Genomic DNA, 5,671 nt, shown 5'->3' on the forward strand with positions numbered 1-5,671 from the left:
TCTGTGACAATAAAAATGAGCCAATTCAATAGTGAATGGTGACATGTTGCTGAGCAGTAAGAATGGCTCTACTGAATGAGACCAAAAACCTTTGTAGCCCACTAGATTTCTGACAGTTGATAGCTTGGAAGGAATATTAAGATGGCCCAAACATCTGTTTACTCGGAGTACTTTCCTGACTGCCAGTGATTGTAATTTTGTACTTTTTTTTTCCCAGCTCATAAATTTGAACCAAAACTGATAGGTCTGGATTGCCTTTCAGGAGTTTATCCAGTCCCTTTTTGAATCCTTGGACAGCTTTTTTCACATGGGTCATGAGTTTCTGCACCTACACATCATGTGGAAGTAAACTTTATCTTCTGCGTTGCAGTTTTATATCCCTTAGGTTTTTGTTCTTGGTTTTTTTTCATGTTTGATGGTGTTGGTTTGTTGGGTTTTGATTTTTTTTTTAAGTGGAAGAAACCATGAACAGCTTCAGAGGATTCCTGGTGTTTATAGTCTTGCCCTGTCACCGTCAGGCTTCACAGCTCAAAGAGGACATTCTGTTTAACTGTGTCACATGGAGACACCCTTGTGACCTTTTGGCCCTCCTGGTATCCTTCCTGTATGCTGCATTCCCACTGTCCTGTTAAAAAGTTTTCTAGATACAAGAGCATTTTCTGCTTTTATTTTTCTTTCCCCAGTTGCTTTTCTGACCACTCCTAGTTTTAAGATTATGTTTTCCTAGATCCCTTAAAACTGGGGGGGTCATTTCTTTCCTGCTACTCAGTGCTTGTTTCTGCCCTGTGAAACTGAAATATTCTTAATTATTGCTCCATATGCTTAATTTATACTGAACTTCTACTGTCTTTTATGGTCCAGGCACTGGGTTTTCAGAGCTGCCTGCAGCTCTTGTGCTCAGCCCGGGGCTTTAATATGTGGATGAATCAACCTTTGTCACCCCACTGTTCATCTTCTTTTGCAAGGCATTAGTTTTCTGTTAAATAGGACAGAGATGGCCTTGCTCCACTGTAAACTTCTTAAAATACAGTCTGTTTGTATGAATCAGGTTTCCTCTTGGGTATTGTTTGTTGACTTATCCAAGGGATTGGAGTAGACAGTGATGTCTCCAATTAAAGCAGTGTTAGCTCTCAATAAAATAACGTTTGTCAATGCTTTTTTTTCTAAGTTCTTGCCATTTGGCTTTGGGATCAAATAAAGGGGAATTATGGGATTGCAGCAGTAATTTTGTACTGAAAACAGTTTGTTCCTCCTTTTGAATCACTGATACTACCAAAGAGCTCTGAGTAGATGTCTGTTAAGCAAGCTCAGAACATGCCTTTTTCAAGAATTTTGAACACAAACGTATTTTTGGCCTCTGTTTAATTAAAGAAGCAAATGAATTTTGAAGTATAAACAAGCTAACATAGATAATAAGAGTCCATACCAATAATGGTTTAAGTAAGATGTGCTGAATTGCAATTTGAGGTACTTTTTTTAGAGGGGTGGGGGGAAAGTTGCACAGAAATAGTAAGAGAAAAATATGTGCAAAAATAATATACAAGAATATACAAGTTTGGCCGTCAGAGAAATCTCTGGGTTTGTACAGGCCCGGGCCTTTCAGGCTTGAGCCCTTGCAAATGTGACTGTAACAGAAAGAATCCCAGAAGAAATGCTCAGTTCCCAGCAGCAGTAGCTAGAGGGAGCAATGCAGGTTAGCACAGTCTGCGGCCGAGAGAATCAATCAGTCCTGTGTTTCTCCTGCAGGATTTAAGATGATGGAGTAAAGGACAAAGTTGTATATTTACCACATCTACCAATTAATGTCTTATTTAGACATTTGTCTTGCATTACTTCTTCACTTTCAGCACCTTCTTTGTGTTGTAAGTTGCTGAGTAATTTTTAAATATATTATGTTCTCTGATTTTTCTGAGATTGAGGGGGTGTGTGGTCTTTTCTAAAAACACCAGATCCTCCATTAACATTCTGCAGGCTTAGAGTATGATAACTTTGAATAAATACATTTCACAGTGGATAAAATAATTTACCCAGTTCATCATGAGGAAATAAGCAAAGCTCTGTGGTGCAGGGCAGTCTTTGCCATTATTAAGTTCTGTTACTCATTTTTTGCATAAGTCAAAGCATTACCTAAGTTTGTACCATTTTAGAAATCTTGTTACAAAAGTTTTCTTTCTCGCTCCCTAATGCTCTGCTGACCAGGCAGCATCAAGTCCCTCTTCTCCATCTAAAATCCTCTGGTGAATCCCCTTTGCAGCTCTTGGTTTGGGGTTTCCCCAGCCATGATAAATGTGTTCATCATTTGACAGCCAGAGGTGCTCTCAGGTTGGCAGGTGTATCTTGCCTCTACTTTCTTCTGTAAAATTTGTGCTAATTCTTGCAGGTAGGAATGTTCATTGTAAAGAAAAAAGTAAAATGTGTTTCATTGCTGCAGGAGAAGCAAATGTTTTGTCAGGGTTGGAGCCAGTGAGCACAGTGATGCCTGACTCAGCAGATCTGGCTTGCAGGAATTTGACTGGATGTTTTGGGTTTGGAGCACAGATTTTATTTTTAAACTTTTACTTGAGTTTTGTGTTCCAGCCCTGCTGCTTTGCCTGATCACACATAAGTTCAATGCAGAGCAGTACACTTACTTTTGAAAATAGGTGTGGTGTCAAGAAAGTGATTGCTGCTTTTCTTATATTTGAGTCATTAGAAGAAAGTCCTTTTCAAAAGAAAATGTGCTACTTCAAGAAATCTCAGTTTCTGTGTTGATCAGGATGACAAATAGGAATTCACTGCAAAATTCTGAATTTGGGATACTTGCAAGAGAGCTCTCTGGATAAATGAGGCACATCCATGGGCAGCTGAGGCAGCCTGGGGGGAGCAGGGACTGCAGCTGTAGGTTGGTGTGTGGGGCTGTGCAGACCCCTGGAAATAACTCCCTGGGGAGTGTGATCCATGTCTGGTACAGGTGGTCAGAACTGCAGGTGTCAGAGGGGGAATGGACAGTCTGGCAAAGGGCACTATCCTGGCTTTCCCTGTGGAAAGCAAGTCCTGGTCCAAGGTATTGTGGGGTCCCTTTGGTGAGGAGCAGAGGGATGAGCTGCTCAGAGTGAGGAGGTTGTGACCAGCTGAGCATGGCTGGTGACAGCTGGGCTAAAGAGCTGTTTTTTTGGGCAGTAGATCATTTCAGGCTGCAAAAGGATGGGATAAAGAGACTTGACTGCATCTTCCCTCTCACGACAGAAGAAAATTCCGATAATCACGAGGCTGGTTTTGTCCATTTCCCATATGTCCAATTCATCTGAGGTCAGATTAAACTCTTACCTCCTTGGAACAGGAAATACAGGGCTTCCTGTTGCACAGAGCTCTGAGCTGCCTGTCAGCTCTCGTTAGACAGAAAAGAGTAAGAATGCAATTAGCCTGCTGGATAAAAGGCAGGGAAAAGTCCCTTAACTACAGAAAATCAACACTTGAGGAAGCAAAGCACATGTGGAGAACAAATGCTGGAAAAAGCCCCGACTGTTTGGAACAAATGCCTTTATTACTTAAATAAACAGCAGCGTAATTTGTTGGAGTGACAGTGTGAGCTGTTCTGTGCCCTGTATCTGTAAGAAGAATTCACTGCTAACTTGAAAGCAGATGGTTTTATATGGCCCTGGGTGGGTTTTCTGGGAAATATTAGTTCTATACTGCCATACAGGAACAGAAATATCCTACTAATGCTGCAGCAGGCTAAAAGGAACAGGGATAGTGTAAAACATGTATGAAATATGCTGTGTCTGTAGCCCATATTTCAGGTAGATTAAAAGCAGTCATGGATTTTTCATTTTTTTTTTTAAACATCCTCTGGGAGAACAGACATCTTAAAGTTCATTGGGATCAGGACACAGATGCCAATAGGCTCATAGCCAGGCTCTGTTGTGCATTCTTAGGTTTGAAAAGTACTCCCCTTCCTGCTTTGAAGACAAAACCCCTTTTATTCCATGTGTTTTGATTATTCATTTTTTGAAGCAAATGATGGCAAGTTACTTAAAAGAATTTTAAATGGTCTTTTTTCTCTCCTTTCAAGTAGAGGCACGATATCAGCACATAACAGTGGTCACCTCAGCAACCCCAGTATTTCTGTAGAGGTTTAAGCAGATAAATAAGCATGAGAGTAGAGACCATTTTGTAACTTCCACCTCCTGAATGCCTCCTGTCTCACTCCATGCTGATCACAGGTGAGCTGGTGCCTGTAGAACCACTCTTCTACATAGAGCTGCTTGTACCTTTTGTTCTCTGCCATGCTGTTGTTTGACTGTATGTCTGTTACCTGAGTTAATCATATCACATCTAAATTTAGCCTGTAATCTCTTTAGGACAGTGGCAGTAGTTGCAGAGTCAGAGCTGAGCAGGTCTCACATATGTTGCCTCCTGCAGCTTGGCCCTGGACATGGCTGATGCTGAGGTCTGCAGGAGTATCTTTGAAATCTAAGAGCTTGGGTTGGCAAAGCTTGTCCTTGATCTCCACTGGGGTGGTGCAGGGGGTTGGGCCCTGCACAGAGCCCTGTGTGCCAGGCCCCTTGCAAAAGCACTGTGTGTGTTGTGGCACACCCTGTCACAGCTGCCTCAGCAGTTGGGTGCCCCAGGACCTGGTCCTCTGCCATCCGTGATCTGCAGAAGTAACTGTACCAAAGTTTAAACTGAGTCTTCAGTTTTTAAACCTGAAAATGTTTCTTCATGCAGGCTGCAGGCACCACTCACACCCAGCAGCAGGGAACATGCACGAATGCAAAGACTCAAGTTGACTGGAGATGTTTCCTGCAGCTGATTCTGTGCTGGGAGTCTTGCAGTGGGAATCCTTTGCTCTGGAAGCTCCAGAAAGCTGCAGTGAATGAACAGAGACAGTGGCTGCTGAGCCCATGTACCATGGCAGGGCATAGCCTTTGGCTCAGGGGTGGGTCAGAATGCCTTTAGATAGATTGGACTACAGCTGGATGATGGAAATGCAGCACTTGGCCTGGAGATAGGAGATTGTGAGTCTGGGATACGTTGATGTAGGAGGATAAGATGTGGAAGAAGTGAGAGCTTGGAAAAAATGCCCATATAGGTAATTTGTGGCACAGTGTAAGTGTGTGTTACCTTTGCGTGTGAGATAATACCTGGTGTCTAGTCCTGGCTCTGTGCTGATGGATAATCCTGGGCTGGCTCTGACACTTGGGTGCCTCTGTTTCCCCACTAAAGGAAGTACAATGCCCCTCTTCACAATGTCCTGTACTACCTCTATATGCTACCCGACAGCTAATTACTGCACTTACACAGCAAAAACCCAGATAAAAATGCCCTTCTGGGGAAGGCTGATGCTGCTCTTTTCCTCTCCCTTGAGGGCTGCTCTGGCATCAGTAGTGAGCAAGGTGATCCCCCTCCTCCTCCTTTCTCTCTGCAGATTGGGATGAGATGGGGTGGGCCCCTGTCATTAGTTCAAACCACTACAACACTCAACATAAGCAAGAGTTTTTCTCCTCTCTGCAAAAACTATTTACATTTTGTTGTATGGACTCAGGGTACTGTGATACAGAAGGGGTAGCAGGAAAAGGTGTCCTGCATCTCTGAATCACTAAGGAAAAGCAGTCAGCTTTGTTTTGTTTTTATTTTTGTTTTAGTAAAAACACATTTCCCACTCTTAACTTTTGAAACTTCCACGTGGCAC

Source organism: Corapipo altera, unplaced genomic scaffold (genome assembly GCF_003945725.1).
Source record: "Corapipo altera isolate COAL_440 unplaced genomic scaffold, ASM394572v1 112, whole genome shotgun sequence".
In the NCBI taxonomy this organism is placed as follows: domain Eukaryota; kingdom Metazoa; phylum Chordata; class Aves; order Passeriformes; family Pipridae; genus Corapipo; species Corapipo altera.